The sequence below is a fragment of the Mobula birostris genome, chromosome 8, assembly GCF_030028105.1.
Source record: "Mobula birostris isolate sMobBir1 chromosome 8, sMobBir1.hap1, whole genome shotgun sequence".
Classification (NCBI taxonomy): Eukaryota; Metazoa; Chordata; class Chondrichthyes; order Myliobatiformes; family Myliobatidae; genus Mobula; species Mobula birostris.
In genome coordinates, this window is record NC_092377.1 from 146,343,443 (window position 1) to 146,369,164 (window position 25,722).

The following is a 25,722-nucleotide window of genomic DNA, read 5'->3' on the forward strand; positions in this document are numbered from 1 at the left end:
CTCATGCTGAATGGTTACTTGATGTTATGTCATGTTTAAATTTAGAGAAGAACCATTGTTCAGTTTTTGAATCTAGCCAAGACTTTTATACATTGTGGGGACCATTTTTGAGATATTTTCAAAACCTTTGATTTGTTGTAAAAGTACAGATGGTGGCTAATAATATATTTTACTATATGATAAGGGTTTCCCCCCCTTTTTTCTTGCTTTTCCTAACAGCTCTGACTTTGGTACTGGGTTTAGATTTTTTTCTGTATAACAAAATTATTATATTTCAATACAGGGTTTTGTCATTGTAATTGTATTTTTTATACAATGTATTTGGTACTACACACACACACATATATATATATCTTCTTGTACTCTGTATTCTTCTATGCAGAAACTAATAAAAACGTTGAAAGAGAAAGCAAGGCATTTGCTTATCACCTGGTGGTGTGATGACGTACGCCATTTATGTACTCTTACATATAACCTGCAATGCATTATGTAAGCAACAAAGAATGCCTAATCAGGCAATATACTTACAATATTACTCAAGTATTACTGAAATATTACTCTTGTGGGATACTCTCTTTCCTGACAAGGGCGGGTCACTCTGCTTGGCAGGTGAGACATGCAGCTGTGAAATAATCAGTTTCAGGGGCCTCCTCCAGGGTAGTTATAGGAGCTTACTCTGAAATGGCAGGTAGTGGTTCTAACATCACTGAAGAACTTCCTTCTCATTTTCTCAACTTCTCTAGATTGCCCTTCTTTTCAACTTCTTGTCTTTCTTTTTCTCTCCTTCCTTTTTATTCTTCTAGTTTTTTATAAGTATCTCTGAATTTGCTAATTTTTGAGAAATTAGATCTCATTTACCCTCTGCTATTTCCATAGCACTTATGTCATCCTCCCATTTCTTATTCTTTTTCTTCTTTCTAGGATGTGCATCTTGATCTTGGGAAGGTGCATTTAGTTCACTGGAGTATTCTCTTATTAATCTTTCTGATGCCTCCTTTACAATCTGATCTCTCCTCTTGGTTTCCTCATCCACAACATCATACAACAAATCCTCTGTTTTCCTATCTCCATTGATTCCTTTCTTTTTGGCCATCCATTCATCCATCTGGGCATTGGTCTTTGCATCAACTTTTACGAACAACTTTTTGTCTCGCACTTGAGCTTCATGCAATAACCTTAATACATGCAGAGTAGATTCTGGTTCTTTATATTCACAAAAGCCAAATGCTTGCAACTTTCCTGAAACTTTTTGAACTCTCCTGCAGCTTAAATTCAAGAAACATTTCACAAGTCACTGCCCAATTAATATATCAGAAGCTTTCTTAGACATTTTGCCGACAAAAACTGCTGTAGTTGGACCACATGTACTTTCATTCCTAACTGCAAATCAATAGTATTTCTGTCTGCGTTTTCCATTGATACAGCAATTTCAACTGTTCATTTAAATGTGAGTAGTTCTTCAGCTGGGAGCCATTTTTGAATGCTTTCTTGTACGATTCTACAAACTAAATGATCCTTCAGTGCACCTTTGAGCTGATAATGCTCAGACAATCTCTTCAATTCAGCTACATACGCTGAAATAGACTTCTCTTCCTTTTGATTCCACTAATTCAACCTAAAGTGTTCTGCAACAACAATAGTTTTGGTTCTAAATGTTCCTGCATTGCTTTCGCAATAACAGCAAAGCTTGTTTCGGCTGGTTTGGTTGGAGCTGTCAAACTCATATGCAAACTGTATGCTTTTCCACCCAATGCACTCAGCAAAATGGTATTAGTTTCTCGTTGCCTGTTCCATTTGCTTTAATATATTGCTCAATTAGTTCAGTATACATATCCCAGTTATCTATTGTGTAATCAAACATAGCAGATGTAATCAGCTATTTCTGCTCTTTTTTATTATTATTATCACCTAGTGCTCACTGTTAAGAACCAGTGAATTCATCCATTTTCTGCTTTTTTTAACTTGACAGTCTCTGCCACCTTTTCTGAAGAAACATATGTTGTGCTGCTTTTTCACTCAATTGATTTTAGCTGTGTTTTCCTTTTAACTTGAACATCTCGCTGCAGTTTAACGGGTAGGTAGTCAACTCAGGTTTGTTTAAAACTTCCTTGTCACCACCGTTTTGTTTTATAACTTCAAAACATGAAATTAATTTAAAGGAAAAGAGGGAGCATCCAAAACGCAAGTCTAACCTAATTTTTACTTTCAACGAGGCACGCACATATCATGCGGTAGCATGATGACATATACCATTTGCATATTTTTACGTATAATCCACAATGCATTATGTAAACAACAAAGAATGACGAATGGATCAACATATTTACAATGTTACTCAAATATTACTGACAAGATCTAACGCAAACCCGATTTATACGAGGGGTGATTGATAAGTTCATGGCCTAAGGTCGAAGGAGTCAATTTTAGAAAACCTAGCACATTTATTTTTTAACATAGTCCCCTCCCACATTTACACACTTAGTCCAGCGGTCGTGGAGCATATGGATCTTGGACTTCCATAAAGTGTCCACAGATAGGTGATTGATAAGTTTGTGACCTAAGGTAGAAGGAGATGAGTTATACAGCTCTTGTTACATGCACATGTAGGTCAACTCTTTGAGTGAGTATGCAGAAAGTTTGAAGTTAATAACTCACCTCCTTCTAACTTAGGCCACAAACTTATCAATCACCCCTGCTGTGGACACTTTCTGAAGGTCCAAGATCCGTATGCTCCATGATCACTGGACTAAGTGTGTACAAGTAGGAGGGGACTATGTTGAAAAATAAATGTGCTAGGTTTCCTTAAATTGACTCCTTCTACCTTAGGCCACGGACTTATCAATCACCCCTCCTATTTACCTGTATATTGAAATCCCACAGTACTAATGAAACATTGCCCTTTTTACATGCCTTTTATATGTCCTATTGTAAATTGTACCCCACATCCTGGCTACTATTTGGAGGCCTTCATATATCTCCCATCTGGAGTTTTTTTTTATCTTTGCAATTGCCTTACTCTATCCGCAAGGATCTTACATCTTCTGAACGTATGGCACCTCTTTCTAAGGTTATGATTTCATTTTTTACCACCAGACCCACCCAACCACATCTGCCTAGCTGCCTATCCTTTTAACACCATGTGTATCCTTCAACATTAACCTCCCAGCTGTAATCTTCTTTCAGCCAGGTCTCAGTGCTGGCCACAACATCATAGCTGACAAATTCTAACTGCGCTACAAAATGATCTACCTTATTTCATATACTGTGCACACTCAAATATTCACCCCTCCCCCTCTATCACTTATCACCCACTGCTTGTATTTCTTCCTCACCTTCACCCACCCTCTTGCACTGACTTATCATCTTTTCTCTCCAGTCCTGACGAAGGGTCTCGGCCCAAAATGTCGACAGTTTACTCTTCTCCATAGATGCTGCCCGGCCTGCTGAGCTCCTCCAGCACTTTGTGTGTGTTGCTTGGATTTCCAGCATCTGCAGATTTTCTCTTGTTTATGTCAGGTGTTGAGCATTGGGGTTGGGGAGGAGATATTTCACAGCACATAATTGCCATTACAAAGAAGGCACAGCAGCACCTCTACTTCCTTAGAACTCTAGATACAGCATGCCATCTACAACGCCTATAAACGCACAGTGGAGCATATCCTAACTGGTTACACCACAGTCTAGTATGAAATCACCAATCTCCAAAACTTGAAGTAGCTGATACAACTGAATCCATCACAGGAAATGCCCTCCCCACCACTGAGTACATCTACAAGGAGGCTGCCACAAAAAAGCAACATTCATCATCAAGGCCCCTCCCATCCAGGCCATGTTCCCTCCTCGATACTTCTATCAGGAAGGATGTATAGGAGTTTTAGGTTCCACAGCACCAAGTTCAGGAGCCATTATTACCCTTCAACTATCAGGCTACTGAGCCATTATGGATAGATAGATTCATTCACTTCAAGACTGAACTTATTTTACAACCAATGGACTCACTTTCAAGAGCTCTACGTCTCACGTTCTCAGTATTATTTATTTATTATTTTTATAATTTGTGTTCTTGTATTTGCACCGTTTGTCTTCTTTTGGACATTGGTTGTTAGTCAGTTTGTGTGTAGTTTTTCATTGATTCTATTGTATTTCTTTGATCTATTATGAATGCCTGAAAGAAAATAAATCTCAAATTAGTATACGGTGACATATACAGACTTTGATAATAAATTTACTTTGAATTTAATACAGAATGTTCCATGTAAGAGATATTTGGAACCTGATACCAGGACTTAAAAGGTTAAGCAGGTCGAAACGTGAAATGTTTAAGACTAAGATCTTTGAAATGATGAAAGGTTCAGAGAGAATAGTCACAGGGAAGTTTGTTCCTCTGGTGTGGGAATCAAGGATTAAGCAGCATTTTTGAGGATGAGCCAGGTGAATCAGGAGCACAACTGGGAAACACCCCCAGACAGTGGAGAGATGTTGTTCTCTCCCATGTACAAGTGCTTTCAGTAAAGAGGTTGCTATGTTTAGTTTGATGAAGGTAATGAGGGACAAGGAGCAAAAATGATGAAGTGCAGATTAACTGTGGTCTGGTCGCAAGAAGAGGCAACAATAAGCATGAGTGAAAAATCTCATAATAGTGAGAAGCACGGTTTTTGTCAAAGTGACAAGAGTCTGCTGGGAAATTAACAAGGAGCTTGTGATGGCATAGGACAAGGTTTGAGAAAAGGCAGTTCAATGGCTCAGCTTTAAGGAATTCCTGTTACTGTGTATTGTATCATAAAAGCATTACTTAAAAATCTTTTTTCTCACAGACTCCCAATCTTCAAAACTTCACTTTGTTTCCCTTTCTGCACCCCTATCAGCTCTGCTTCACGCTCCCTCGTTCTGATGCTGTGTTAAAATTTGAGACTGCACTGACTAATCTCTCAGTGCCTCTGCTCACCAACAACCACTTGGACATCAGCAGCAGGATATTCAAGCTGTAGCACAAATTGCACAGGAAAACTCCACTGGCACAGCTTCCCTGCACTGCATGGTCAAGTTCAAATTCAAGATCATTGTGGTAGCCATACGTGAAACTTGCAGCAGCAGCACCACCACAGTACAGTACAAACATTATTTACCATAAACTTACAATAGCATTAATTATACATAACTTACATGGCAAAAGACACAAAACAAATGTCAGCACAATAGTAAGAGACAGGAAAAAGTATTATTGTCTGAGCTAGTTTCAGCTTCATTCAAGAACCCGATTGCAGTGAGGAAGACGCTGTTGCATACCCTTGAGGTGTGGGTCTTCAGAGTCCTGTTCAAAGACAATGCAATCTGCGCCCATCAGACTTTTTTTCCCTGTCTCTCATCCCCTGCCCATCAATTATTGTCAGGAATGAAAGCATTCTCAAGACTCTCCATTTCCTGTTTTCTTTCTCAGGAGCTGGTAATCAGCAGCCTGATTAGAGGCAGTGCTGAGGGCACATGTCCATTGCTGTTCAGCAAGCCACATATTCAGCAGGAACCATCCATTCCACAGCCCTTCCCTTGAAAATAGATCCTCCCCATATCCCGAAGAGGCTCCTCACTTCAGGAGAGGAAAAGACAACGGGTTGGAGGGGCCCTCAAAGTTGCAATGGAGTTTGCTAGGTTAGTAGTGTTGGCTTCTGGGGTGCAGAGCCCAGTCTCAGAGGCAATGAAAGTCAAGTCAAGTTGATTGTCATATACGGTAGGGCAGAGCCACAATGAAAAACTTACTTGCAGCGGCATCACAGACAAGTAAGTTCAGACAACACATAAAAGTTAAATTGTATATGAATTATACAAGGCAGTGAAGAGAAAAGGAATGCAAACCCAGGAATTCAGGAGAAGTGTTTTTAAGTATTGTCAGGTCACTCGTCTGAGTGCTACTGGTACCATGTAACCCAGTACTACCTGTCACATGGTCGGTGGTCGGCGACTAAACCGACTCCCCAACCAGGCTTGCCTGCTGAGGAGGGTGGCTAGACACCCCGCAGGGCGAGAAACAAGACCTGTCAAAGGGTGGATGAACCCTCTCGTAGCGTCAACGGCCATCTAGCAAACACTTGCCGTGAAGTATGGAAAGGGCATCCCTTGCATCGAAGCTTGGTCTGGCCATTCACTGCAACAGAAATTCTCCCAGCTGTCTTGGACCCCACCGTGCTGCTGGATCCGGAAGGGGATGTCGAGAGGGTGGGCCTGGACCTGTGCAACCCCCTACTCACCTAAAATCTATTCACGCACACACTGTTCCTTTCTCTGAAAGGAACCAACATCATCCTATGGGATGGATAGCCTGAGAGAGAGAGAGAGAGAGATTTAAGCAGAGAGTACTGAAAGTGTGGTCCCTGCTCCCATGGAAGATCACACAACTGAAAATTACTGAGGTGCTTAAGGAAGTGCAGGAGACCACTGCAGTGTCGTGGTTAGCGTAATGTTATTACTGCTTGGCATGTTGGAATTCAAAGCAATTCTGGGCCATCTATAAGGAGTTTGTACCTTTGCCCCGTGACCGCTTTGGTTTCCTCCAGGTGCTGCACTTTCCTCCCACAGTCCACAAACGTACCGGTTAGTAAGTTAATTCGTAATTATAAATTGTCCTGTAAGGGTTAAATAGGACTGTTGCTGGCGGAGCAGCAAACAAACTCAAAGGGACAAGGTGTTAGAGAGAGCTGAGCAAAGGGTGATTGGGAAGACAAATACCAGCATGGGCTGGTGGGGCCAAATGGCCCATTTCTACTATAGGCAAGAGGGGGAAACGCTCTGTTTTACAGGTTGCTCACTCCACGTGGGTGTTAAGTGCTCTGCACCTTTCGTTATATGAAGGATCACTGCTCTTCAGCATAAGACAGTGCAGTGATGGTATGAGGGCAGTGCCTGTGGGTGCACTGAGGTATTTTTATCTCAAGTAGAAGAAATTGAGAGAAATGTATAGAATCTGACCTGCTCCTGTCTCTCTCCTGAAAAACTACCAAGATATTGATTAAAACTACTTGAGTTTGCAAGAGCCGCAACATCTTGCTATCACACACTTAATTCAAGAGAGCAGTGTTTTGATGGATGTTCGTGAGCTGACGACCTTTGGAGCATTGTCATTTGTTCCATTTGATGGGGGTTTAGTCTGAAACATCTTTCAGCAAGCTGTCAGAGGCCGTGCAATCTGCAATTGGAGATAAGGTACGGCAAAGTCTTATTTGGAACGCAAACCAATCTCCAATTAGCCTGTTTGTAACTTGGCAAGTTCCTGGAATTCTCGCCCGGATCCATTTCCAGGAGGAATTTGAGCTGTTTGTGAAGACAGTACATGGCACCATGACACTTCCCCTTGCCTGTCCTCCCCTCCTCTCCGAGCATCAAAGGCACCGCCCAGCCAAACATTCCTGGCCTTCTTGATGAGAACACACCCGGCTGTTTACTCCATCCATTCCCTGGTGGCTTCAGACAGAACAGACACGTTCTCTGCCAGCCTCAAATCTGCTTATCAGGGCATGATCTCAAAACCTGCCTGGGTAATAACTTTGTTCATGAAAGGAGAAGACCCCTCTGCTCCAGATTTACAGATTACCAAGGATTTTTGGGTCCAATGGGAACAGTCAATTTGTTTCCTTTCTGTATACTTCCTTGATGGGTATTGAACTGTTGCTGTTTCTTGAGACCAACAGTGGGGAGCATGTTGTAGTGCGTATGGGTGGAAAATTGGGGTAGAGACTTGTCTTTGGCTTCACAATGCAGTTTATAACTGCATATTATCTGTTATTCCATAATTCAGTCTCACTAACTTCAATGGAAGCAACTTCCAATGGGGCAGATACCCAAGACAGGACCTGAAAGGGAACACGAGGTGATGGTACTCCCGTTCACTCTCTGCATTTGCTCTTTATGGTGGTAGAGGTCATAGGGTTAATACAGGAACACAGAACATAGAAATGGAACAAGCCCTTTGACCATTGTTGTCTGTGCTAAACATGATGCTAAATTAAACTAAATCTTCTGCCTGCACATAATCCAGATCCTTCCATTCTCTGCACATTTAGAGCAACACACACAAAACTCAGCAAGTCAAGCAGCATCTATGAAGAGGAATAAAGAGTTGACATTTTAGACCAAGACTCTTCATCAGGACTACATATCAAAAAGCCTTTTAAACAATAATATTGTTTCTGTTCCCAACACTACCCTGGTGTCCCATTCCAGGAACCGAGACCATTCTGTGTGCATAATACTTTCTCCCCACATCTCCCTTAAATTTCCCTCTTTGCACATTAAATCCATGTTCTACAGTACGTCACAGTATAAAGCTTCTGACTGGCTACGTTATCATTCGTCTCATAATCTTATAACACTCTATTAGGTCTCCCACAGATTCTAACAGAGATACTGTCAGGATAGCCTGGGTGAGTATCTGCAGTGCGTGTTGTAGGTGACGTACACTCAGTGGCCACTTTATTTGGTATCTTCTGTACCTAATAAGGTTACCACTGAGTGTACATTCATGGTCTGCTGCTGGAGCCCATCCACTTCAAGGTTGGACGGGTTGTGCATCCAGAGATGCTCTTCTGCACATCACTGTTGTAACACATGGTTACTTGAGTTACTGTCACCTTCCTATCTGCTTGTACTAGTCTGACCATTCTCCTCTGACTTCTTTGTTAACAAGGCATTTTTGCCCACAGAACTGCTGTGCACTGGATGTTTTTTCATTTTTGTGTGAGAACTTTTAGAGAACTCTCTGAAGTTTTCTAAGGTTTCCTCTGTAAACCCTAGAGACTGTCGTGCGTGAAATCCCAGCAGTTTCTGAAATATTCAAACCACCCCATCTGGCACCAACGATCATTCCACAATCAAAGTCACTTAGATCACATTTCTTCCCCATTCTGATGTTTGGTCTGAATAACAACTGAACCTCATGACCATATCTGTATGCTTTATGTGCTGAGTTGCTGCCACATGATTGGCTGATTAGATATTTACATTAGCAAGCAGGTGCACCTAATAAAGTGGCCAAATGTTGATAATGTGCAGTACTGTGCCAAAGTCTTAGGCAAAAGCATATAGCTAGGGCGTCTAAGACCTTTGCACAGTCCTGCATTTGTCAATATGGAGTGGAGAGCAAATTTGTAAATCTGGTGGGAGCAAAGGATGCTGGGAATGGTGGAGTGCCACAGGAGGAGTGTGGGACAGGTGGCAGGGAAAGAGTTTCTGGGGCAGGGGATGACAAGGGTGCAGATGGACAGAGCCCTGAGACATCAGGAAAGATCATTTGATTCTAAACAATTGACTTATTGATCATTACAGAATGTCTCACTATTTTTTCCCACTCCCTCTCCTTTTCCTTTCCCTTTGCCCAACCATGATTCCCCTCTCCCTGGCCCCTTCCCACTCTCAGTCCACAATAGAGACCCATATCAGAATCAAATTTATTATCACTCAGGTACATCAAGAGCTTTAATCACAAACATCTGCAGATGCTGGAAATCCAAACAACACACACAAATTGCTGGAGGAACTCAGCAGGCCAAGCGGCATCTATGGAAAAGAGTACAGTCGACTTTTCAGGCCGAGTCCCTTCGGCAGTCCTTACAAAAGTCTTAGGCACGTCGGCAACATATGTGCCTAAGACTTTTCACAGCACTGTACCTACCTCAGCCACTTCGCCTAGCAACTTGTTCCATATACCGACCTCTCCCTGGGTATAAAATTTGCCTCTTTTAAATCTCTCCCCCATCGTCTTAAAACTATGCCCTCTAGAACTTTGGGGTGTAGGGGAAATAGGAGCTCAGGTGGGGTTAGGAACATAGGCAGTCACAGGATGTAAAATCCATGCAGACAGATCTTTGGGTCAATGGAACCTGGGTCACTGGAGCTGTGAGGGGGCACCCCTATTAACCATGTTACTGAACCACAGTGTGGGCACATGGCCAAGTGGTTAAGGAATTGGACTAGCAACCTGAAGGTCGTGAGTTTGAGCCCCAGCCAAGGGAACGTGTTGTGTCCTTGAGCAAGGCACTTAATCACACATTGCTCTGCGACGACACTGGTGCCAAGCTGTATGGATCCTAATGCCCTTCCCTTGGACAACATTGGTGGCGTGGAGAGGGGAGACTTGCAGCACGGGCAACTGCCAGTCTTCCATACAACCTTGCCCAGGCCTATGTCCTGGAGAGTGAAGACTTTCCAGGCGCAGATCCATGGTCTCGCAAGACTAACGGACCACAGTACAAATTTGCTCCTGATTTTGCTCTTCTCGACATATGATCGGACCTAATAACATTGAATTTGATTAAATGTATTTGCTATGTCTTTGCTGAGCTGGTGGTGGTAGACTTATAGGGAAGTGTACGGCACTAACTTGGTTCAATGTGGGAAGAGTCCTGTGGCCTTTGAGGAGCGTTTTGGGGGGCTCCTGTGGTGAGTTTAGCATTGAGCGGAGCAGTGATACCTGCTGAAAGATGCCAAGACAGTGAGCTAGACCTAGCAGACTCTAGGCTTGACCGAAGATACAGTTTTCTGCAATCTGTCCACCAACAGTGCCGCAGTATCTTGGCAGGAAACTCAGTGAACACACAGTCTGGAAGAGTTGAGGCCCCTTCTTCCAGAAAAGCAACCCCCATTCCCATTTGAGCAGTACGTCCCAACCATCTTTCTCTTCCGTAAATAATTACATTAATATATAAACTACATAAAACATTTTTGTGCATCTCAATAAAACAGTCTCTAATATAGCTCAGTTGAGAAAAAATAATTTACCCACCTCTCTCTGTCAGAAAGCAAAAAGGCTTACCTTTCTACAGCACCTTCCACATCCCTCACATACCATAGCAAAGCACATTAGAGCCAATGAAATACTTTTGAAGTGCAATTTACATAATATGAAAATGAGGCAGCCAACTTAAGCACAGGATTTCCTAATCATCTGTGGTAATAGTTAAACCATCTATCATAGAAATATTGTCTGAGGGCTAAATATTGACATGGGGCATAAAGAATAGATCCTCATTAAACACTGAGGTGCGATGAGGTGCGATTTGATTCCCCATCTGAGAAGGTAGCTGGCATATTAGTTCAAGGTCTCATTGGAGAGATTGTATCAGAACGTAAGGCAAATCCTTGGAAATTCCCCTGCAGCGCTAACCCAGCAGCTGTCACTCCTTGTGACTGTCCCTGCAGGTAGAGTACTGTCCCTACAGCATTAGGGTGCTCCTTCATTACTGATGTCCCTGATGATAGAGTGCTTCCACAGTACTCTACTTACGTACAGTATCTTCCCACAGTACATCACTCCTCAGTACTGTCTCTCCAGCAGTAGTGCACTCCCTCAGCACTGACCCTCCAACAGTAGGTTACTCCCTCAGTACTGACGCTCTAATGTAGGGTGCTCCCACATTACAGTCCTTCTAACAGTAGGGTGCTCCCTCAGTACTGTCCCTCCAAAAGTAGTGTGCTCGCTCTGTGCTGTCTCGATGACACTCCTTTCCCTCAGTACCACCTCCATGACAGGATAGTACTCCCCCAGGACTGTCCCTCTGACAATGCACTGCTCATTCAGAAACCATTCAATGTTCTTGTGCTCACCGCAACTGCTGGCAATTAACTTTACATTCTTGCATTCCCTCTTCTGACCATCGACTATGTGGTATTCCCTCAGTACTGACTATCAACAGTGTTATGTTCATTCTGACCATCGACAGTGTGACAGTCCTTCGGTACTGATAACCAACAGTGTGACACTCATCCAGTACTGACCTCTGACAGTGAGGCACTCACTCAGTCCTGACCACCAACCGTGTGGCACCCTCAGTGCTCCCTCAGAACTGCCCTCTCTGCAAAAAGCCATGCCTCAGCAGTGAGGCTTGAATCCTAACCCTAATGCATCAGCCACTTGCCCCTTACAAGGACTACGCTATCGGGATGAGTAGTTGTGTTCCAGTGGCCCAGGGCTGTCTCGTGTTTACTCATCTTGCCTGGTACTATGTGGACTTGCCCTTGGAATTCTCATTTCCTCCCCCATCCCGAAGTCAAGCTGGTTGGTAGGCTCGCTGGCCAGTGTGCAAATCATCTCATTGGATGGCAGGGTAAGCAGGCCGGAGATGACGAACATGTCAGAGAGAAGGAATTGCAGGGAAATACTGTAAGTGGGGGGGGGGGGGAGGGTGAGGTGGTGGGATTGATCTGAGGAACAGCAGAGATTCAATGGGCCAAACTACAGGTTTTGATGTGAAAAGGAAATATAAGCACTGTGCACCCTACGATTGTACAGCACTGAGGAAGCACACTACTGTTGGAGAAAACGTACTGAGAAAACACCTTATTGTTGGATAGACAATATTAAAGGAGAATCTTATTGTTGGAGAGGCTGCACTGAAGGAGCACCCTACTGTTGGAGAGATGGTACTGAAGGAGCACTCTCTGTTGGAGGGGCAATACTGAGGGAGCACCCTACTGTTGGAGAGATGGTACTGAAGGAGCACTCTCTGTTGGAGGGACAATACTCAGGGAGCACCCTACTGTTGGAGGGTTAGTACTGAAGGAGCACCCTATGTTGGAGGGACAGTACTGAAGGAGCACCCTACTGCTGGAGAGATGGTACTGAGGGAGCACCCTACTGCTGGAGAGATGGTACTGAGGGAGCACTCTACTGTTGGAGGGTTAGTACTGAGGAAGCACCCTAAATTGAGGGTCAGTACCAAGGGAGCACCCCAGTGTGGGAGGGACAGTACTGAGGAAGCACACCACTGTTGTATACTACAGAGGGGGCACTCTCCTGTTGGAGAAACAGCACTGTGAGAGTACCCTACTGTTTGACGGTCAGTACTAAGGGAGCACCCTATGTTCAAGGGTCAATTCTGAGGGAGCACCCTGTACTCAAGGGCCAATACTGAGGGAGCACCCTATGTTCAAGGGTCAATACTGAGGGAGCACCCTACTGTTGGAGAGTTAGACCAAGGGTGCTCCTTACTGTTGTACAGTACTGAGGGAGCACAGGGATAGTAATGAGGAAGCACCATACTATTGGAGAGTCAGTACTAAGGGAGCACTCTACTGTTTGAGGGTCGGTACTGAGGGAGCGCCCTGCTGTTGGACAGACAGTACTGAGGGAGCACCCTACAGCTAGCTGTACTGAGTTCTATCTGTCTGATATAGCAGCAGGCAGGGTGAACACACAAGTTCTCCATCTCCTCTTTATATTTTCTTTTCTTCTCTTATTCCAGACATGGAGCAGCCTGTCTACAGCTGTGTTACACGTTTACTCAGCCGCACTCCGTCTGTCTTTTACAGGGCTGCTCCTAAACATGAGAGAATTTCTGGATTTACTTTGAAGCCTCCATCCCACAAAATGCCTATTTTCCCAGCACGCTGTTGAATGCAGTAAAGCAACTTCAAAGTCATGAAGCGAGGAAGCATTAATTGTAATTTAATTGAAGGATTAAAACGAAGTGTTCTGTTCACCATTCTCTGAGATCACAGCTCATCTCACACGTGTCCGTCTCCCACATTCACGGCGGTACCTTGGGTTAGGAAAAACCTCTATGGAACTTAGCTAACTTGAGGAGTCGTGACTTCGGAGGGAAATACAGTGGTAGATTTTTTATAGTTTTTTACAGGTAGGTGAGTGGAATGTGCTGCCGGAGGTGTTGGTAGTGGCAGACACACTAAGGACATTTAAGAGATTCTTAGATAGGCACATGTGTGAAATAAAACAAAAGGGTAAATGAGAGGCAGGGGTTAGGTTGACCTTAGAATATGTTAAAGGGTCAGCATAGCATCTTGGGCCAAAGGGTCTGTGTAGTGCTATACTGTTCTATGTTCTGTGTTCTATGAAAATTCACAATTAACCTGGCATCAGCTACTTTTGTAGAAGCAGGTTCAATACTTCCAGCACTACTGACTTCACCCGCGAAGGGACTGGCATCTCTGTTGGTCAGTGGACCCAATCCCAGCTCTCTAATGCAGTGCTAAACAGCAGGGGCAGAAGTGAGGGGAATAGTGCAGGTGGGGTGAATGAATCCAGGCGTTTTCCCCTCAGGCTGGGCGAGATTCAAACCAGAGGTCATAGGTTTAGGGTGAAAGGTGAAATATGTAAGGGAAATCTGTTACGATGCGCACCCGACAGCTCCAGCTTCCGGAATTTAGATATTCTGACTCTCTGGAATATGGATAGCAGGCACAGCCCCCTTAAAGACACAGACCCATCCGCTAATTGGCAGCCAGGTTTTGGTGCCAAAAATTACCTGAACTGAGGTTCAGTGCCCAATCATCAGTTTTACTTTGGATTCTCATCTAGCATCTAGTTCAGAACCCTGTCCTCATTTCATGTCTCACTTCTAGTCTCAGATACTCCAACAGTTGGGTCCTAAACTTCCTCACTAGGTCTCTCAACACAGAATGAGAGGGTAATGGAAGGCTATGGTCCGGGTGCAGGTAAATGGGATGAAACAGAAGACCAGACCAGCACAAGCTAGAAGGGCCAAAGGGTCTGTTTCTGTGCTGAGGTGTTCTATGACTCTATCTACAAACCAGACTGTGTCTGAGGGTCACTCACGGGCAATAGGCTTCGTGTTCACTGCTCCTGACTCCATGCTGTAATCCTCAGTCATGCTAATGGGCACAAATGTTTCACTGTCTCATGCCTGGCCCACTAACATCAACTCACTCCCTCTTCTCGGCCCTCTCACTGCCCCACTCATTTTCCCTTCACTTGCCTCCTCACCCCTGCCTTACTTTGAGTCACTGCTCCCTAAATCCTACCTCAATCCATCAGCCCACTCAGTGTGCCCTCCACTGACTCCTCACCTCCCCACTACCCTCGTTCCCCACTCAAGCCCCAGCTCCCTCTCCCTGCTCCCTGACTCCCCCTCACCATTTCTTCCCCAGCTCCTCCATCCCACCTGACCTACCCTTAACTCCTTCTCATTGTACCGCCCACACAATCCTGTCACTTGGACTCACCTCCCCCTCACTCCTGTCTCACTCTTCTTTATTCCCATCAGACCACCCCCCTCTCCTCACTGTCCCACTCGCTCCTCCACTGCTTCATTGACCTGAATCTGGACTCCGACCCAGAAGATCAAACTCCCTGCCCCAGTCTCTGTTTTAGATGGATCCATCTCGCAGGTTTTCCACCATACTCTACCAGTACTGTTGAGGGCTGCTTCATGTTGGCTGTTAATTTTCCAGGTTTTAAAGAAGTTCACACTAATCTGTTAGATTGCTTCTCTACGCTGGACATTGGTGCAGCAGTCTTTGCTGCTAGCCAGGTTCGATCCTCACCTTGATGCTGTCTATATGGTGTTTGCACCTTCTATTTACAAATGAACACGAGTTCTCCTGTGTTCTCTGGTAAGAGGTCGACGTACTCGATCACAACTGCTTCTTAAGGGTCAACCAAAGATGTTATTGTCATTTCTAAACATTTTTTTTATAACCGCAGGACCCTGAAGAACTTAAAGTACTGCAGGTCTGTCTCATCAGTGAGTTGCGCATTGGCGTAGAAACTGAAGGAGCCGGATTTGGTGCGGACCGTGCTGCTTCCTGTGCCAGAGAGGCACCGGGGGAGTGGGTGCGCAAAGGCAGCGTGCAGTCTAACAGCAAGTAGTCACCTTAGTCACTTTTCTTGTGATCATAAGAACGTTGGACATTGTTAATGTGGAATACTTCAAGTCCGATTCACTGATTTATTGGCGGACGGCGGGAGATCTGCATGACCTTGATCGTAGCAAAGACCAGGTCTCAAGCTGCTGTGTCACCTGTTTACAGCAGCTCAAGAGAGAGTCATCGGAGTCAGTGGCTCCACTGGAGTTGGTGTGTCATGGCGTCCAAGCTGGAGCCAGCACTACTCCCAGTAGTCGCTCAGCAGACGACAAGCCTACTGTGTTCGATTGCAGACTGCTGCAACATTCATGGACTCAGGGACTTTTTTTTGTAAGACTATATTTCACTGATGTCTCATACGTGCTATATGTGCCTTGAGCTGTGTGTGCCTGTTGGTACTGTGTTTTGCACCTTGGTCGCAGAGAAACACTGTTTCATTTAGCTGTATTCATGGGTATTCATGTGTGGGCACGTGGCCAAATGGTTAAGGCATTCGACTAGCGATCTGAAGGTCGTGAGTTCGAGCCCCAGCCGAGGCAGCGTGTTGTGTCCTTGAGCAAGGCACTTAACCACACAGTGCTCTGCGATGACACTGGTGCCAAGCTGTATCGACCCTTGCCCTTCCCTCGGACAACATCGGTGTCATGGAGAGGGGAGACTTCCAGCATGGGCCACTGCCAGTCTTCCATACAACCTTGCCCAGGCCTGCGCCCTGGAGAGTGAAGACTTTCCAGGCACAGATCCATAGTCTCGCAAGACTAACGGATGCCTTTTTCATGTGTGGTTGAATGACAATTAAACTTGAACTTGATCTTCCACCCACTCCACAATGACACAGGAGCTGGTCGGTTAATTATCTACTGTAACTTACCATGTGGTGTGAGTAGACGGCAAAAGAATAAAGGTGGAGTTGATAGGCAGTGAGAGAGAGTCTATCAGGGGAAAGGGAACAGGACAGACCAAATTGCTCAGCATGAACCTGACAGGCTGAATAGCCTCCCTCCCTCTCTCTCTCTCTCTCTCTCTCTCTCTCTCTCTCTCTCTCTCTCTCTCTCTCTCTCTCTCTCTCTCTCTCTCTCTCTCTCCTCCCATAATAAGTAGATGTCAGTCCATGTGCCTGTGATGCTGTGATGTGAGGGTTTTGGATTCAAGTGGGCACTAGTTCTGAAGTGGAAAGAGATTAGATTAAAACTGTCTAGCAGGAATATTCCTGGGACTGAGCTATGAGCAGAGAAGTGGGACGAGGCGCAAGATGTAGCACTGAACCACAGTGGGCTTTCTGGCCTGCCACTGGCTGCCGGCAGTCAGCTACCAACCCCCATCCCGAGCAGTTGGTATTGACACCACTTCAGGTCTGGCTCTGCTTCCTGCTATCAGTGCAGGCATCAACCCTCCTCCATGGACAAATAATGTTCAACGGTACAAGAGGGACACCCTCATCATCAGTAAGTGCTTTATATTTTTGGAAAAATTAAATTGCACTATTGATGCTAATGAGTGTTTGTTGTGGCAACAGGCAAGCTATTTCAACACTTGCCATTTGCTCGACATTCTGTGCAGAGCACGCAATGGACGCCAGCTTTAAAGCCTTTCAGAAATGCAAATGATTCAGATCCCTCAGTCAGATAGATTGCTTTGTTATTCACAATTGTCCAGATGTTGACCACATAGAGGTTCCCTTTTAAAGGGGGTATTCCTCTGATCCTAATATCTGATTGAGGAAGGCAGCCTGTCTGCAGAGAAAAATAATGTTACCATGAAAAGGGTTTAAAGAGCAGGGAACAGGAGGCTGCAATAAGGTTACTTAATTGCTCCAACCCTGCACTTTCCTAACAAAGCAACACTCACAAAATGCTGGAGGAACTCAGCAGACCAGGCAGCATCGATGGAAAAGAGTAAACAGTCAACGTTTTGGGCCGAGACCCTTCATCAGGACTTTCATACCCCCACTAAATATGCGTCCCTCTTGCCACGGCGGCATTGTGCAATGTCCACAGACTGTGCTGCAATTCCCACCTAAGCTGCATTGGCAGCGCTTCCCAAAAAGGAGAAGGGCTTCGGGAGCACAGGAGCACCCCCTCTGCAAATCCTGCACCATTCACAAAAATGCAGATATATCACGGTCCTTCATCTGCAGGACCCTGCTCAGTATGGTGGGAGCCCCTTCACCTGGTGGACTGCAACGGTTCAAGGTTTATTTTCCTTTATTTAGAGATATAGCAGGGCAACAGGCCATTCAAACCTGTTGAGTCCATGGTGCCCAAATTACCTGGTAACCCGTACATCTTTAGAATGTGAGGAGAAACTGGGACACTGGGACGAAACCCACATGGTCACAGGGAGAACGTACGAATTTCATACAGACAGCGGCAGAAATTGAACTGATGTCGCTGATGTTGTAATAGCATTATGTTAAACACTATGCTACCATGCCATTCCAAATTAGAAATGGGTAATAAAATGGTGGGGGGGTGGAGATATGTCACTACCAAAGAGGGGGTAAGGCACTCCTTCCCTTAGCTAGCCTCAGGCAACCCTTAGGTAAGGAAGAGTACCTGCTTAAACCCCCCACCCCGGATCAGGGTCACTAAAAGTCATGGGAGCAGGTGGTGGATGGTCTTATGAGCAGCCAGTGCATACCTCTAGTCCTGGTTATGTGACCACTGCTGCCAAGCAGACAAACTCTGAAGAGCATTGACAGTGGGTTGGGTCACCTGTCTTGTAAAGAGACCGTCCAGAAGAAGGCAATGGCAAGCCACTTCTGTGGAAAAAGTTGCCAAGAACAATCATGGCCATGGAGACTATGATTGGCCACGTCTAACAACACATCACATAATGATGAATAAGTGCTGGTTCTGCCAACGATGCAGTCATACCAAGAATTTTTTTTCTGAAAAGCTACAAGTATAAACCACGATTAAAATGCAAGACCCACTGACTGTAAGCTCAATGGTAGGGACAAGTATGGAACTGGCATTTACATAGCAACTGTCACATCCCTAGAACTTCTAAAGGGGGGAGGTGAATACTTTTTATAGGCACTGCAGGATTAAAGGCATTAATTTGAACATAAGTAGCACAAATACATTAAAATGGACATTGCATTATAAAACAGTATTCTATATATATATATATATAGTATATAAAAATATGTACCAAGACATTTATAATACTTACCCTTAGAACACACTACTTCTTCCCCTTCTTCTTATGCAATCCCTCGGAATTGAGAATGACATCTTCACAAGGGTTCTGAAGTAACTACTGAACCTAATATGGTAAGCACTGACTCGTCCAGCAGGTGGACAAGACGGTGAGAAGATAGGTAGTTTATCAGTGGTTTAATGCCTCCACCATGTCGGCAGGGCTTTTGTATAGTCTCAAAGTTCTTGATTGCATCCCATGAGCTCCTTTGCCACTTCCTTGAAACTTTTCCTTTACCTACCTGCAATTCCCTTCCCATTACAGAGATTAGAACAGAGTCTCATGCTGGGTATGTAAATTACAGACATAATGGGATGTACCAAGGTCCCATTGTGTGCTTTTCAACCTGGGAAGCATATAGGAGAGCAGGAATTACTGTAGACCATGAGTGTTATTCCAGATCTAAGGTCTTGATCTTCCAATATCCCTCTACTTTATTGATCAAGGACAGTGCTGTTAATCAGAAATTATTGTGGACTTTATCAATGTCAAAAGAAAGGGAAGTGATCCACATTTTCCAGAGTCTCCCAGTTGTCAGAGGGGTGTGTGGGTGCAGTGGGAGCAGGGTAGTCAAAGACCTTTGCCTTGCAGATGTTGACCCTTCAGTGTGCTTCAGTTAAGGACCCAACAGATCAGCCTCTGAGTTCAAGCAACTGCCAGGGTTGCCTGCAATCTGATGTACTTACAGACCCTCCATACAAAATTTATAAAATCACAAATAAAGTCACAGGTGATAAACATAGGTTCAATCACAAACAAGAGAAAATCTGCAGATGCTGGAAATCCAAGCAACACACACAAAATGCTGGAGGAGCTCAGCATCAATGGAAAGGAGTATTGTTGACATTTTGAGTTATTACTTTAGAAGTGTCCTATTTCAGATTTTACTAGCAACATTTGTTCCCATGTTGTGCATTGGCCAATATTTTAATCCCAAGATATCAAAAGGTTTATTATGTTGACTGAGAGTTCATACAAAATGTAGCTACCTTACATGGGAAATATGACAAACTTAACTTCCATCAGACAGAAGAAGATTTAGATTTTGAAAAAAAAAATGCCCAAGCCCATAATCGATATTTACAGTACATCCTTAACTGGGTGAAATGATATTGGGAGGATTAATTTCTCACTCTGAAATTTGCAGTCCACTTCCTCTAAATTATACTTCCTGATAAGTGGGTACTGAAGACAGAGATGAATGAAGTGGGAGAAATTCTTAACTTCTAACCTTTAATTTTCTCTCACCCAACCTCCCATCTTCCCATCCTGAACACTTACCCTCAAAGCCCCATGCTACTAACCTCTATTTGTGTTTGTCTTTTAGTCCCTAGGATTTTGGTGAATTACCCCGGAATGGGTAGTTTTGAATAAATAAATCTTCTCATGACTAATGTGGAGTAAATTTCACAGAGTCATAGACACATAGACTCATCTTCAAGATGTTGGGCATCATAGACATCTTCAAGGTGGCGCCAGTAAACAACACAACCAATAGTGACGTCTTGCAGACAGTTCATGAAACTACTTTTTCTTCTTTTGATATGATTCTGCTACTATGCTGTGTGCAATTGGAAACTGTGATTTACATTTTGATGGTGTGTTTTTGGGCTGATTGAGTGATCTGGCGCTTTGCTGTCTCGAAGGGAGTTTGGTGAGCATTAGAGCCTGGAAATGGGGGCACAAGCTCATGATTAACTCCATTGCTTCCTTCCAGTGGAGGCACTGAGCAATATTCTATATGCTGTTCACTTGCTTTTTGCTGTTTGTGCAATTAGTTCTTTTTTCACACATTGGGCGGTTGATGGTTTCTTGATCGGGTTCCTTGGTGTTTCTTTGTTTTGTGACTGCCTGTGGCAGGACAAATCTCAGAGTTGTATTCTGCTCTCAGGACGAGGCTTTTCTTTCTAGAATGGAGGAGATGCCCTCCTTTTTCAAAGAAAAAGTCTCCCCTCCTCCACCATCAACAGTGCCCTCATCTCTTCCATTTCACTCACATCTGCTCTTACCCCATTCTCACGCCACCCTACCAGGGATAGGGTTCCTCTTGTCTTCACCTACCAGCCCACCAACCTCCGCGTCCGGCACACAACTCTCTGAAACTTCTGCCACCTCCAACGGGATTCCACCACCAAGGACATCTTTCCCTCTCCCCCCTCCAACTTTCTGCTTTCTGCAGGGATCGTTTCATCCGCAAGTCCCTTGTCCATTTGTCCCTCACTCTTGGCACTCTTTCTTGCAAGCAGAACAAGTGCTACACCTGCCCTACACCTCCTCCCTCACTACCATTCAGGGCCCTAAATAGTCCTTCCAGGAGAGGCAGCACTTCACCTATGAGTCTGTTGGGGTCATTTGCTGCTCCCAGAGTGGCCTCTTGCACATCGGTGAGACTCGACGTAGACTGGAGGACTACTTCGCCAAGCATCTATGCTCCGTCTGCCAGGACAAGCGGAATCTACCAGTGGCCACCCATTTAAATTCCACTTCCCATTCCCATTCCGGTATGTCCATCCATGGCCTCCTCCACTGTCGTAATAAGGTCACCCTTAGGTTGGGGGAACAACACCTTATATTCTGTTTGGATAGCCTCCAATATGATGGCGTCAACATCAATTTCTTAAACTTCTGGTAATGCCCCCGCCACCCCCCCATCACATTTCCCATCCCCTATCCCCTCTCTCACCTTATCTCCTTGCCCACCCATTGGCCCCCCTTTTTTTCTTTCTTCCATGGCCTTCTGTTTCTTTCACCATTCAACTTCCCAGCTCTTTTCTTCATCCGTCCCCTCTCCAGGTTTCACCTATCACCGAGCGTTTTTCTCTCTCCCCTCCCCACACCTTTTAAATCCACTCTTCATCTTTTTTTCTCAAGTCCAGCCAAAGGGATTCGGCCCGAAACGTCAACTGTACTTTTTTCCATGGATGCTGCCTGGCCTGTTGAGTTCCTCCAGCATTTTGTGTGTGCTGCTTGGATTTCCAGCATCTGCAGATTATCTCTTGCTTGTGATTTTTTTCCCCCATGGATGCTGCCTGGCCTGTTGAGTTCCTCCAGCATTTTGTGTGTGCTGCTTGGATTTCCAGCATCTGCAGATTATCTCTTGCTTGTGATTTTTTTCCCCCATGGATGCTGCCTGGCCTGCTGTGCTCCTCCAGCGTTTTGTGTGTGTTGCTTGGACAGCATCTGCAGATTTTCTTTTGTTTGGGACCAAGCTCCAAACTGATCTTCTGCCTCAATCTTGAAATCCTTATTCACTGTCCATTCCAGCCCAGCTCCTCCTGACCCCTGTGGATTACACCAGCCCTTCTCCTCTCTCTGCTCCCCTAAATTTCTGAAATCATGTCCATCCTCAGATTTAACACTCCAACAATGATACAGATTTACTCATCACATGTATTTCAAAATACACAGTGAACTACAGTGTTTGCACTAACAACCAACACAGCCTAGGGTGTGCTGGGCACAACCTGCAAGCGTCACCACACCTTCTGGTGCCAACATGCTATGCCCACTATATTCTACAGAACAACACGAGCAGCAACAACAAAAACAACAACAAAGCAAGAGAACAACATTACCTCACCAGGGTGGTGCAGCATTACTACTCCGGAGTGTCAGAGTCAGAGCTCAATTCCAGCATCTTCCGTAAGCAAGTTTTGTTCATTCCAATATATGTGTTTCCTCAGATTGCTCCAGTTTCCTCCCAGTGTCCAATAACACACCGATCAGTAGGTTAATTCATCATTGTAAGTTGGCCACAATTAGGCCGGGGTTCCTGAGGTTGTTGGCCACTGCTGCTCTAAGAGCATGTTCCATGTTGCACCTCTAAATAAAATTTTAAAAAGCCGCTTTCCCTTAAGTGACCACTTTAAGCTCTAGAGTTCCTGGCATTCAGAGAAGTTTGGCCACCAGTCTCAACTCCTTCCGATTATATAACAGTGTTCTGTAATGCAACTTGATTCATTTTGCTGGATGTTCAAAGTTCAAGGGAAATTTATTATCAACGTCCGTATATGTCACCATATTCTATTCTGAGATTCATTTACTTGCAGGTATTTACAGTAGAACAAAGAGACAAAGACAAATCAATGAAAAACTGCACACAAATCAAGACTGTCGAGCCACCAGTGCAAATGCTAAATAAATATTTATTCACATTTACTCATTACCATTGCCGATGTTCATAGAATTTCTTGTATCAGCAGTTCGCTAAACTGAAACATAAAGCAAATACTGCGGCCTGGGAATCTCTCCCAACTTTCTGTTCTACTTGGCACTTGCAACTGCCTGGCAACATGTGTTCTACCCTGAGAACTTGAGTAGACCAAAGTCTTGCTGGCCCATAATATTTGCCTTTAACCCTTCCAGCTCAGGGGCCGAGATGGAAAACTGATTACCTCATTGACACTTTTGAACTTGGTCTGGGGTTGCGGGAGGTGAATTGACCCATGCTCTGCATTGGCATCTGGAAATTTTTTTTAAAAATTAATAGGGTCTAGCCACACTACTGCAGGTGATTCTTTGGAAATCCAAAGCTTGCCAAAGTCTGTCAAGCTGAGCAGAGCTATATAGATGGCAGTGTCGCAGTTAGTGCTGCTTCTTCACAGCTCTGGTGACCTGGGTTCCAACCTGACCTCCAGTTCTGTTTACGTGGAGTTTACATGTTCTCACTGTGACTGTGTGTGATTATAATGGTGAGGGGGCTCCAATTTCCTCCTGCATCCCAGAGAGGTTAAGCACCCCTTATCTGAATCTCCAAAATCTGAAAATGTCCAATATCATGAGGTCACAAATGGAAAATTCCATAGGGTGCTGGAAAGGTTCCCAGGCGATGGGCAGGAATCTGCACACCACACTGTTCATTTGTAATGAATAGAAGTTAATGAAAAATAGCAGAACACTGCATAAAGCAAAAAATGAAGATCTGGATCGTGTATTGAAAGAGTGGATTCCTCATCACTGGTGTGAATATATGCCGTTTGACAGTATGCTGATCATGAAACAAGCAAAGATCTATCATGCCAAACTGAAAACTGAAGGTAATTCTAAATATTCAGCAGGCTGGCTACAGACATTTAAAAAAAGGCACGACATTCAATTTTTAAAGATTTGTGGTGATAAACCATCCACTGAGCACAAAGCAGCAGAGAAATTCATTGATGAGTTTGCCAGGATCATCACTGATGAAAATCCATACACTGAACAGATGCATCAGTATAAATGTGTGACGAACAAGTGTAAAGATAAAGACTGCTTACCAGTAGCACATTAAATTCGGAGTCGGGGATGATGGTGATGCCAAACAGCCACTGACTGTCCACCTGGGTGAACAAGGTAGTAGTTCAATGTACACATTTTGCTTCACACACAAGATTATTTAAAATATTATAATAGAACTACATGCAGGGTATATGTATAAGCTGTGCAGTATATGTAATATACATGGTTTTCATGTTTACACTTGGGTCCCATCCCCAAGCAATCTCAATATATGAATGCAAATATTCCAAAATCTGAAAGGTTTCCTGCCCCAAGCATTTCAGATAAGAGGCGCTCTACCTCTATTGGTATTGATATTGCTTTATTATTTTCACATGCACTGAGACACAGTGAAACGTTTGTCTTGCATACTGTTTATAGGGATCAAATCATTACTCAGTGCATTGAGGTAAGACAACAACAATGCAAAATAAAGTGTTGCAGCTGCACAGAAGGTGCAGAGCAGGTAAACAGAAAGGTGCAATGAGATCAAGGTTCCATCTTATCATACTAGGGAACCATTTAATAATCTTATCACAGCGGGTTAGAAACTGTCCTTGAATTGTTGTATATGCCGTCAGGGTTTTGTGTCCTCTGCTCATTCGGAGAGGGTAGAAGAGAGATGTCCAGGGTGCGTGGGGTCTTTGATTATGCTAACTGCGTTACTAGGGTAGAAAGAAGTGCAAGCTGGCAGGTTAATTTGCCACTGTAAAATGCCGCCACTGTAGGTGAGTGGTAGAATCTGGGGATGGAAATGCGAGGAGAATAAAATGTGTTCAGTACGGGGTCTGGTTGGTGTGGGCATCATAGATCAGCACTCTGTGTTGTTTGACTTAACGTGGAAACAAAAGTACTAGAACCACACAGCACAGAAACGGGTTCTTATTCCCACCGCTGTCAATAAGGAGGTTGTACGTTTTCCCCATGACCACATGGATTTCCTCCAGGTGCTCCAGTTTCCACCCAGACGTACCAGTTGAGACATTCATTGGTCATTGTAAATTGGCCCATAATTAGGTTAGAATTAAGTTGGGGCTTGCTGGGCAGTGCGGCTCAGAGGGCTGCAAGGACCTGTTGCCCACTGTATCTCAAAAAATAAAAATAAGTAAAAGGTCCTGTTCATGATGTACTGATCTACGTCAATCCCACTCATCTGCATTAGGTCAGTGGTTTCTATGCCTTGTTGATTCAAATACTGTCTAGACTCTTTTTATATGCTGTGACAGTGCCTGCCTCAAAGTGTGAAATGGAAACCAGCGCATTACATTTTAACATCTGCAACCTTGTTTCCAATTCATTCCACTGGCTTCATCCCCTCCCTGCCTCTGTAAACTCATCCAGTTCTATAATACCATAACCACCAAGGTTACTACTCTCCTGAATTTAAACACACCAGTACAGAAGGCCAGACTATCAACTGCCCCAAGCTCTGGAATTCCTCAAATCTTATGTCTCTCCGTCTTCATGAATATTCTCCTTGACCCTTCCTCTTTGACCAGTCTTTCAGTCAGCTACATCAACATCACTTGATGTAGCCTGGTGTAGCATATTGCTTGTTAATAAAACAGATGGGACGGGGTCATAGAGAGATACAGCACAGAGCAAGGCCCTTTCGTCCATCGAATCCATGCCAACCATCAACCACCCATTCTACTT